This window comes from Toxorhynchites rutilus, chromosome 1, assembly GCF_029784135.1.
Source record: "Toxorhynchites rutilus septentrionalis strain SRP chromosome 1, ASM2978413v1, whole genome shotgun sequence".
Classification (NCBI taxonomy): Eukaryota; Metazoa; Arthropoda; class Insecta; order Diptera; family Culicidae; genus Toxorhynchites; species Toxorhynchites rutilus.
The window spans coordinates 132,106,370-132,118,042 of record NC_073744.1 but is presented as its reverse complement, the minus strand read 5'-3'; the positions used below and the strand labels follow the sequence as shown (position 1 = coordinate 132,118,042).

Genomic DNA, 11,673 nt, shown 5'->3' with positions numbered 1-11,673 from the left:
ATCTTTTGTGTGTATTGATCAAATTATTAAATAAACTAGTAAATGAATGAAACAATTTACGAATTCAATTGCGAACAAATCTCAATTTAGATCAATTCATGCATTATGGTAGTGATTATGGCAGCAAATAGTTATCAACATTTTGCCTAATCATCAAACGTTATGCGTAGAAGTTCAGTGAGCTGGCAACATGAAAGGATATGTAGTCTCGAATAACCGAGCCAAAACGTTGCATTTGTACCCGACCGTGTTAGCAAAACGAATACCGAAGTGTAAAAATGCAATTGCAATGACGATTCCCCTAGGCTCCATGGTTTTGAAGTCTGTGTTAGGGAAACATCTATTCATTCCAGCGATCGTACCTCATGACTGAGTGGATTTTCTAGCGACTCTCGCTTTTATACCGATTGGTGTGATTTCAATAGCCTGTTTTGAAAACAATTTTAAGGCTATTGAAACATGTTTTTGAACCAAAAAGTAACAAGCATAGAACGCGTAGACATTTTATGTTTCGAATGGAGTGTTTATCATACCTTTTCGTTTAGTTGTTCAGGTGCTACTAACGCTCAAAATCTCGTTCTCTGGCGTAACGCTTTCGTTTTCGAAACTTTGAACTTACACCCCAGTATAGAAATGAAAGACGTAGTCCTACGTCAAAATCAAAAATACGGGTCTAATATTTTGCGATGAAGAACAAAACTACCACTGTTCATAGAAATCTGAGAACCACTATATCGGTTTGGCATGGAATGGCTGTAATATGTTATGAGTGCTATCAAAGACCTTCGAAGCAATTCTTTGAACACTCGATTATTTGCTCAGCTATATGAGAAATACGACGAAGTCTTTACTCGGTTAATTCTACACGCTGGAGTTCGCTGACTACCAAGAGCCCCTTGCATAGCAAGATTTTCAGCTTTTTTGAATTTGTGTTTCAGCTGCAGGGCGACGATTTCACCTTGATTGAAACAATATCAATAATATCGGCCCTTCTGACAAAACTTTCAAAACAAAATTTAAGCAGAAGAGAATATTCACAGTTTCCGCCTTTGTCAAATTATCACAATGCTTCAAGATCATGTTAAATTATCATATGTCACTCACTTGGATGCATTACACATTTATTTTACTAAAATATGTTTAGATCTTCAAAATTTTCAAATTCCTCAATTGGTAACAAATCAGTACTACATCACATCCATGGAATGAGGCAAGGTCATAATGCAGAAGAAGTTGATTATCGTCAGCACAGCTAAGGCAGGAGTACAACCAAGGTTGTCACATGCCCTAGTTATAACGAAACATTGAAGAACAGTATCCTCTGATGTGAGACATTGCTGAAAATTGTCTTCTCGTTTTTCCATCATCATACTTTGACGAAACTGACAAAACAAACAATTCAAAACCGAAGGAACCATTTGAAAATTAACGAACGAGGAGATTCAAAGGCTTTAACTAATCAATATTGAACCGTATTTGGATATTTTGGTAGTTGTGGATAGATTGGTTTGCGATGTGGATGTTTTATAGTTTGTGAGTAATTTTTATTAATAACTATTTATTACACTTGATATTTACTATTTTTTTTCCCCTTTATTGATTTAATTAGGCTCAAGCGGATAAAGAGCCACCATCAAGCAATACATTTTAAAACTATTTGAATATATTATAACTACATAATTATTAACTTAAGGTTAATTAGCTAAAACTACAGTGCAACTACAGTGCAATATAAAAAATATCATTTATTCCTTCGTTGCCTAGTCGGTAACGGGTGTTAAATAAAAAATGAGAATTTTTTCAATCAAATATAAAAAATGTTTTTTTTCATCGATTTCAGTATTTTTTGTTTGAGTAAGGGCCGTGGTCTGCTGTTCGACGCAACTTTGTCGCGATGCTCTCACAAGAACGTTGTACGGCACTTACGTCCATTTTCCGGATACAATTCCGGATTCCTGTAGTCAGTTGCTTCGTGTCCTTGGCCCTCCAATTGTTTTTATACACTAGGGCACTGAGTGAGCTAAAGAAATCCTCTATTGGGCGGCACTGGGGCAAGTTTGGTGGGTTACGATCTTTCGGCACGAACGGTATCTTTTTCTCCTCAAGATACGCCAGCGTTGATTGCCGGACCGCTCGGCTTAAACTAAGGCTTTGAAATGCCCCGGTCGGAAATGGCGATGTACAACATAACCTTTTTTTCAAACTTGTGCTTGAACTTGTATTTCACTTCAGGCGGTGTGGATGACTTGTCGCTGGAGTAGTAATTATCTTTTCCTGGAATATGCGTTTTGGACAGCGGAAAATAGCTTTCGTCGTCCAGAACGAAAGACGTCCCGCGGTATTTTTTGGTCATTCACCGACACTGTGATTTAACCGTCTCAATCTGCTCCTCCGTGTACTCCGTGTACTTCCTGCAGACGATTCCTTCCATCTTGAGGGTGCGATGGATCAATACGTGGGAGCAGCCATATTTCCGACCGGCGTCACGCAGGCTGGTTGCGTCCTTGTTGTCAAACAGTTTCTTTAACGATGTCTTCCTCTGCTTCGTCATTATCGTCACCGGACCACTTCCGACCTTCCGCTCTACGTTCAGGGAACCCAGGATACGATATACCGTACTGACAGGTACATTTTCTTCCTTAAAATGTGCCACCGTGAACTTTTTTCCTTGCTGGAAATGCGTTTCGTAGAACCGTACAATGCGTTCGCGGAGCACGTGCTGTTTCGACGCCATCTTTGTTTTGACTAAATTCAAACTAGCAAAACCAAACACGCCTACTGTTTCTAGGGAGCCCAAAGAGCAATTTTCTTGGAGAAAGAAAATTTTACGCTCTTTATTTGAGTTACTGAAAGGTATCGAAAAGATTCTCATTTTTTATGTAACACCCATTATTATCCTTATCTGGAACAGTACCTGTGGTGGGTCGTAACAACTACATCGCCAGTTGATGTAGCAACGGTATCCTTTGGTAGTGAGTGCCTCCTTGTTATGTTAATAGCTCCTGTAATGATCTTATCTCAACGGGTACTAAGTTCTGCTTGTGAAATAGGAAAGGAAGGGAGAATGGACAGTGGGAGTAGGAGAAGTGACCTAAATAATAACATCAGCGCTTTTTAGGAAGACATATATGGGGAACATAAAATTAGGGTCGCGAGTAGCTAAGATATCGCGAACTGGCACGCGTGAGTGTACTCCTTGAGCCTCTAAATCGGCAACCAGTTTAATTGTTTCATTGCAAAATTCATTACATGACCAAACAACGTGCTCGATGTCATGATATCCTTGACCACAATTGCCTAAATTGTTAGTAGCAAGACCTATGCGGAAGAGATGCACATTTAGCGCGGAGTGATTGGACATCAATCTGGACATATTTCTAATAAAATTTCTGTCAAGATCTAACTCTTTAAACCAGACCTTCGTTGAAACTTTGGGGATAATAGAGTATAGCCATCTCCCAAGCTCATCTCTGTTCCATTGGTTTTGCCAACTGGTGAGTGACTGCTGTCGGGAAATGGAGAAGAATTCCCGATACGCTATTTGTCTTTCAAAAAATGTGCCATCTTTGGGAGTGTATCCGCTTCCACATTACCAGGAATAGAGCAATGGGAAGGAATCCAAATGAAAGTGATTCGAATACTTTTATCAACAAGAAAATTAAATGCATTCCTAATTTTGATCAGGAAATATGATGCTATCGTCTGTTGCTTCAAGGATTGAATGGCTTGTATACTGCTAAGACTATCCGAGAAAATAAAATAGTGATCAGGTGGTAAGGACTCAATGGTCTTAATTGCATGATAAATTGCAGCCAGTTCGGCAACATACACTGAACAAGGGTCTTCAAGTTTATGAAAGCTAGTGTAATGTTCATTAAAGATACCAAAACCAATGGATCCGTTGATTCTTGAACCATCAACATTCTTAAAGAATTGATATGGTTATATTAGGCTGTCAAAAAAGTCCTGCGGCATTTTTTTTGAATTTTCATTTGTTCATAAAATTAGTTACAATCATCAGTTTTAAGTCAAATATGCGCCGTTTTGTTCGATGACTTGTTCCCAACGAGATGCCAACTTCATAATACCCCTGTTATAGAAGCTCGCTTCCTTATTGGCAAAAAACTCGGATAGCCAATTTTCACAGGCCTCTTTTGTGGCTAACTTCTGACTACCTAGCTCGTTCGCAATGGACAAAAACAGGTGGTAGTCACTTGGTGCAAGGTCCGGACTATACGGCGGATGCAAAAGAACCTCCTATCCGAGCTCCCGGAGCTTCTGGCGAGTCACCAAAGAAGTGTGTGGCCTGGCGTTGTCCTGATGGAAGACAATGCGGCCTCTGTTTATCAAAGATGGCCTCTTCTTCATGAGTGCTACCTTCAAGCGGTCCAGTTGTTGGCAGTACAGGTCCGAATTGAGCGTTTGGCCATAGGGAAGCAGCTCATAATAGATTATTCCTTGACAATCCCACCAAACACACAGCAGAATCTTCCTGGCCGTTAATGAGGGCTTGGCCACCGTCTGAGCCGCTTCAGCGGGCTTCGACCACGACCGTTTGCGCTTCACGTTGTCGTAAGTGACCCACTTTTCATCGCCAGTCACCATCCGCTTCAGGAACGGGTCGATTTTGTTGCGATTCAGCAGCGATTCACATGCGTCGATACGGTCAAAGATGTTTTATGCGTCAACGTGTGTGGCACCCATACATCGAGCTTCTTTGTGAATCCAAGCTTCTTCAAATGGTTAATAACGGTTTGATGACTTATCCCCAGCTCTTGGCCGATGCTACGGCTACTATGCCGGTCTTTCTCGGCTAATTCAGCGATTTTGTCGCAATTTTCGTCGCCTTCCGGAGCGTGGCGCATCTTCGACGACCTCTACACCAAAACGTTGAAACCATCGTTGTGCGGTGGAAATGGAAACTGTATCGGGTCCATAAACTGCACAAATTTTATTGGCAGCTTGAGATGCATTTTTGCCTTTGTCATAGTAAAGGGTGTGTCACATCAAATTGCATCACGGAAAAAACGCTGTAGATATTTAATTTTTAGGAATTATATCTTCAGCTTTCGCTTATAATCAGATAAGAGTGTATAGATCACGTTGGCCATGCTTCACTGTCAATTTTTCGTAAATTTGGAAAAATGTCGTCGAACGAGAAAGAGCGTCGTGACTTAATCCTGTGCACTCATTTCGAGAATCCGGAGTTGTCACATTGGGACATCGGTAAGAAGCTGGGAATCGTCCAATCCACGGTCAGCAGAGTACTAAAACGATACTTCGAGAACCTAACCATCGACCGGAAGGTGAAGAACGGCAAAAATGGATACTCCGTCAGTGAAAAAGATCACAAGCGCGTAGTTAAGCAGTTTAGACGTGATCCGAGAAGTTCGGTCCGGGATGTCGCCAATAAGCTGAATTTGTCAAGTTCATTCGTCCAGCGGACCAAGCAGCGGGAGGGCCTACGTACATACAAGGTTCAGAAGGCTCCTAACCGCGACGAAAGACAAAACATGGTGGGGAAGACGCGAGCCCGGAAGCTGTACACCGAAATGCTGACGAAGCCGCATTGCCTGGTAATGGACGACGAAACCTCCGTCAAAGCGGACTTTCATCAGCTGCCGGGCCTGTTGTTCTTCTCCGCAGAGGACAAATTCAGCGTTCCGGAGGAGATTCGCAAGCAGAAACTATCCAAGTTTGCCAAAAAGTACATGGTGTGGCAAGCGATCTGCTCTTGCGGAAAGCGGAGCGCCCCCTTCGTGATGACCGGCACGGTAAACGGGCAGGTTTACCTTAAGGAGTGCCTACAGAAGCGCTTACTACCACTATTGAAGCAGCACGAGGGCCCGACCATCTTCTGGCCGGATCTCGCTCCGTGCCACTATTCAAAGGACGTGTTGGAGTGGTACGAAGCCAACGGGGTCACCTTCGTGCCAAAGGAAATGAACCCGCCCAACGCGCCGGAGCTTCGCCCAATAGAGAAATATTGGGCGATTATGAAGCAGGCCCTCCGGAAGAACCCAAAAGTTGTCAAATCGGAGGCGGACTTCAAGAGAAAATGGATTTCTGTTCAAAAAAACTACAACCTGACGTTGTACAGAACCTTATGGACGGGGTAAAGAGGAAGGTGCGAGCATACGGGCTTGGGCTCGAAGTATGAATAAAAAGAAAATGCCAAAAGTTGTTTAATAGTTTTTATTTTACTGTCTAAAAATTTCAAAAGGATCGGTCTACTGGGCGAATTTCTACAGCGTTTTTTCCATGATGCAATTTGATGTGACACACCCTTTAGTACTGTAAAATATGTCGGATTTTCTCTTTATTTTGCTCCATATTTGCGACACTATAACTCACGAACGACTTAACCAAACAAAACACTGTCAAGGACTATATAATACCTTTCCAACAAGCTATAGTATGACTCGATACAATGAATACAACTAGAACTACGCGCTTACAACGATACCTCGCGGAAATACCGCAGGACTTTTTTGACAGCCTAATATTTTGAAGCGAAAATATTAGGGATTAACGATGATCGAAGATGATCTGAAATGTCTCGAGTTTCGTCCTTCATAGTAAGATCGAAATCAACGGAAGATCTACAAAAGTTCGGAAAGCTAACATTTTTGAAGATGTCTGCTGAAGGTTTTATTTCTTGAGAAATGTAATGAGAGTACAAATCCATGGATCTCGACCGTTGGTTCAATTCGAGAAGCTTCTTACAATTCTCAATTACTAATGGGTTCATGATTTCGCTTCGGATTAAGAAGGCATAGGACAGTTCCCAAAACCGAACCTGCAATGGGAAAAACCCCTGCCAAGACTTCAAGGCTCATGTTGTGTGTTGATTGCATGCACCCTAAGGCTAAACGCAAGCAACGATACTGTATCCTCTCCAGTTTAATGATGTGGGTTTTAGCAGCAGAACGGAAACAAAACGAACCATATTCCATGACTGACAGTATTGTAGTTTTGTACAGCCGTATTAGGTCTTCTGGATGAGCACCCCACCATATTCCAGTATCTGTCCGGAGAAAATTTGTTCTCTGTTGACATTTTTTATTCAGATACGCAATATGTTTTCCCCATGTACATTTAGCATCAAACCAAACTCCAAGATATTTGAAGCTTGTGGATTGAACGATGGCTTTTTGTTGAACAATTGAAGTAGAAATTCGGGAGGTTGGTGCTTCCTAGAAAATACATTCGTTTCTGTTTTCTCAGTTGAGAATTCAATACTATTAAATTTTATCTCAATTTATTTTGTTGAATATGATTGAGAAATTTTTTTTTTCCTGTTTTATAGTGACTTTCAAAACTTTTGGCTGGTTTGTCACATTACTTCCGTTTTTTGGAAGAATGTTGGGAGTGTGAATTGAACTCTTGACCTTTTGCGTGAGAGGTGCGGATGTTACCAATACGCCAGATCGCCTTCGTGAAAAAATAATGTCAAGTTTATTCATTGAACCAACTGCATTGTTTTCAAATTGATATTTTTTCAGTAAGAAAAAAAAAATTAAGATAGGATTTTCAAAGAAATTTGGCTATGGGGGTCTAAGGTATGACTTTATTCTGGAAAAGGGGTCTCTTACCCAAAACAGTTAGAGAACCTTTGGCTTAGACGTTTCGTACTAAAGAAAGGGAATCGAAATTTTCGAAACTCGCAGTAACAAGTGTATCGGCCTCGAAAGAAATTATGTTGAGAAATAAATACAGCTTTGCCCAAAATACGATAGCTTTCATTAAAATCCCGGGACTTTTCAGCCCATGTTTACTTCGAGAAATGGACATATCCATTGGCCGCCTCGTTCATGCATGTTATTTGACTCTATTAGATTTCTTTTTATGGGGCTATGTCAAGTCACTGATCTATGCCAACAGGCCAGTAACTATAGAAAAGCTCGGATGTTATATCCAACGTGAAATTCGCATTCCGGTCGAAATATGTGGCCAAGTAGTGAAAAATTGGATCCAACGGATTGATCGCTGTAATCGGGCTCGTGGTGGTCATCTGACTGAAATCGAATTTCATTTTTAAAATGTAAGTGTTGAACTACAACCAGAATAAATTTGAATTTGAATGTCTCAAATTAAAAAAAACTATGGATGGGTTATACCTATGATATGACCGCAAGGTTGACGTAGGACTGCCGTTGGCTTAGTAATCAATTGTATTTCTTCAATTAGCAATAATCCCACCTCGGATGTTCCTCATTGGGTACAATATAGTCGCTGCGCAGAGCTATCTTTTGTGTGTATTGATTAAATTATTGATTAAACTAGTGAATGAATGGAACTATTTACGAATTCAATTGCAAACAAATCTAAATTTAAGTTTATTCATGCATTATGGTAGTAGTTATCGTAGCAAAAAGTTATCAACATTTTGCCTAATCATCAAAGGGTATGCGTAGAAGTTCAGTGAGCTGGCGGTATGGAGGGATGCCTTCCAATGCAGTCTTGAATAATCGAGCATTTGTACCCGCTTTTGTAAACCGTAATAGCAAAACGAATTCTGGAGTGTAGAAATGCTTGGGGGTATAAAAGTATTGCCGACTTGAATGTTTCCGAATGCCGCTTTTTCCAACTTCTTGGTTTCGAAATCTGTATTGGGGAAACACATTCCGGTTTGCAAAAATGCAAGCGAGTACAAAAGTACCCGTAGTTTGCATCTATTTTGCAATGCTAATTTCCCCAGGCTCCATGGTTTAGAAATCTGTGTTAGGGAAACATTCCAATTTTCAAAAACGCAAACGAGTACAGAAGTTCCCGCTGCTTGCATCTAATTTGCTATGCCGATTTCCCCTGGATCCATGGTTTTGAAGTCTGTGTTAGGGAAACATCCATACTTTCCAGCGATCGTACCTCAATCGTTGCGCAATCATAACTGAGTGGATTCCGGAGCGGTACTCGCTTATATACCGCTTGGTGTGATTTCAATAGCCTGTTCTGAAAACAATTTTAGGGCTGTTGAAATATGTTTTTGGATGACAAAGTAACAAGCATATTACGCGTAGAAATTTTATCTTTCGAATGAAGTGTTTCTCATACCATTTCGTTCAGTTATATAGGAGCTATTAACGCTCAAAATCTCGTTCTCCGGCGTAACGCTTTCGTTTTCGAAACTTTGAACTTACACCCCAGTATAGAAATGAAAGACGTAGTCCTACGTCAAAAAAATTTGTTATTTAAAAAAAAGTTGACCAGCCCCTGATGAAAGATCTGTTATAAACGATTTTGTTAGGTCGCATCAGTTCATCTGTTTATAACCCAGCAGACAATGTTGACGGCTCGCCAGAATTTATCCATAATCTTCGCTTTTCCTTAGGATTCTCAAAATAACCGACAAATAGTAGAAGAAAATCAATGTTGATCGCAAATCGTTCTTTCCAAACAAAAGTTCGCTATGTTCTACATAGTTTAGCTGCCATGTAAAACTATGAGTTGTAAACTTTTATCAGATTTTTACATGCAAACATGGACCAGCTACGCGATTTGGCATATCCACGGTCTAACTTGATCAGTTAGATAATCTAAAAATCTGTCCACGCATAAACTGAACAACACAGTTCTGGCGACAATGTCAAAACGCTACCCTCGGTCGAAGAAGCCACGCGGGAAGATTCTACGCTAAACCAAAAAAAAAATTCCCATACCGGGAATCGAACCCGGGCCTTCCGGGTGAGAGCCGGATATCCTAACCACTAGACAATATGGGAGGTGTTTGCTTAGAATTCATATATGACAAAATAGTGAATTCAAAAAATTTCATCCATAAACCTTCCATTATTAATTTACAATTTATTTTTATTTATTTTGGCAGACTTATCTCACTTCTTAACTAGGCGAACCTAGCCAGAATTTTCACCTGCCCCCGGGCTTCTGAATGCCAAAGGGGGACTAGGCTCTGCGGAATGCACGTATCTGCATGCTCGTGCTGTTTCAGTCCTGACCGAGAAATTGTCGGACAATCGCGCAGGTGCTAAGGATGACTGACTTTTGGATGCCGGCCAATTCCTTCTCCATATTCAACACCTTTAGCGCTTCCAGAAGTGTCTTCGGGACAATTCCAGTTCCAGAGAGAACGACTGGAACAATTCTTGGGACCTCCCTTAGCCCCCACAGTTCCTTGAGCTCCACGGCCAATGGTCGGTACTTGCAGATTTTGCGACCGTGGGTCTCCTCCAGATTCTGGTTCAGTGGAATAGCGACATCGATGATGGTGACTTTGCGGTCGCTCTTGTCGTAAACCATTATATCTGGCCGGTTGTGGTGGATCGAGAGGTCGGTCAGAACAGTGCGATCCCAGTACAGCTTGAAACGGTCATTTTCCAGGACAGGTGCAGGCAGGTACCGGTAGTTTGGTACGTTGTCTTCCAGTAGAGCACATTGGAGCGCCAGTTGTCGATGAACAATACGGGCCACGTTGTTGTGGCGCTCGGTGTAGGCTGCGTTGGCCAAAACGGGACAGCCTCCCATAATGTGCTCTATGTTCTCACCTGGTTGATGGCACATCCGGCAAATGTCATCAACGTCTTGATGCCAGACGTACCGCCTGCAGTTTCTCGTCGGCATTATCCTGTCCTGGATGGCTATCATGTCGGCTTCTACTACTGAAGAGAGTTCACCACGCGTTAACCACAGTTTAGATGCGGCCTTGTCGACGTGTGGCCGATCCAGTTGATGGGGGTGGGCACCATGCACTGCCTTCTGCTTCCAAGCTGCAATCTTCTCCTCCACTGTCTGCAGATTGCAGTTGAGTTGGTACTCCGCTTGCGCCAAGTGCAGAGCGCTGTATCCTCTGTCGGCGGCGCAGACAGCCCGGTATAGCGCGTTTTGGTTGGCGCGTTCTGCGAAGTACTCGCGCAGTTGTTGTACCTGGGCAACACACAGTGCAGATATGTCGACTATTCCAAGTCCCCCTTCTTTGCGTGGCAGTGAAACTCTCTCCAGTGCCGATTGAGGATGGTGCATTCCGGCCTCTTTAAATGCTTTCCTCATCCTCCTCTCAAGGTCCTCTAGGTCAGTTTTGCTCCATTTGACTACACCAAAACTGAAGGTCAGCAGGGGAACCGCGAATGTGTTGATCGCGCGTACCTTGTTCCCCGCGTTGAGGAAAGTCCTCAGGACACAGTTCACTCGACTCAAGAACTTGTCTCGCAGCTCCGTCTTGATGTCGGAGTGGCGAATCCCGGTGAGCTGTCGGAATCCAAGGTATTTGTAGGATTCGCCACGAACCATGTCTTGTATAAACTCGCCGTCATAGACCTCGTAGCCTCCGGATTCGGTAAGTTGTCCCTTCAGCAGGTGGACACAGCGGCACTTGTCGAGGCCGAACTCCATGCAGATGTCCCTGCTTATGTCTTCGACAACCCGGATAGCTACACCTAGACGCTGACGTGAATCAGCGTAGACCTTGAGATCATCCATGTAGAAGGTATGGGTCACTTCTTCGTTGGCTCCGTCGCCATACCTTAACTTATAGCCATGACCGTTCCTATTGAGCGTCCTACTGAGGGGGTTCAGTGCCAGACAAAACCAAAGCGGGCTGAAAGAGTCGCCTTGGAATATCCCCCTCTTTATCTGCAGCGTTCTAGACTGCAACACATTTTCCCCATCACTGAGGTGCAGAGACGTACTCCACTGCCTCATCGCATGCTGCAGGAACCT

General features: G+C 42.5%; 1 non-coding gene across 1 annotated transcript; it reads right to left on the bottom strand.

Moving 5' to 3' along the window:
- Positions 1–9,650: 9,650 nt before the first annotated feature.
- Positions 9,651–9,722, bottom strand: Trnae-cuc (transfer RNA glutamic acid (anticodon CUC)). Its single transcript has one exon. It is a non-coding gene; the product is annotated as a tRNA-Glu (tRNA).
- Positions 9,723–11,673: the final 1,951 nt, after the last annotated feature.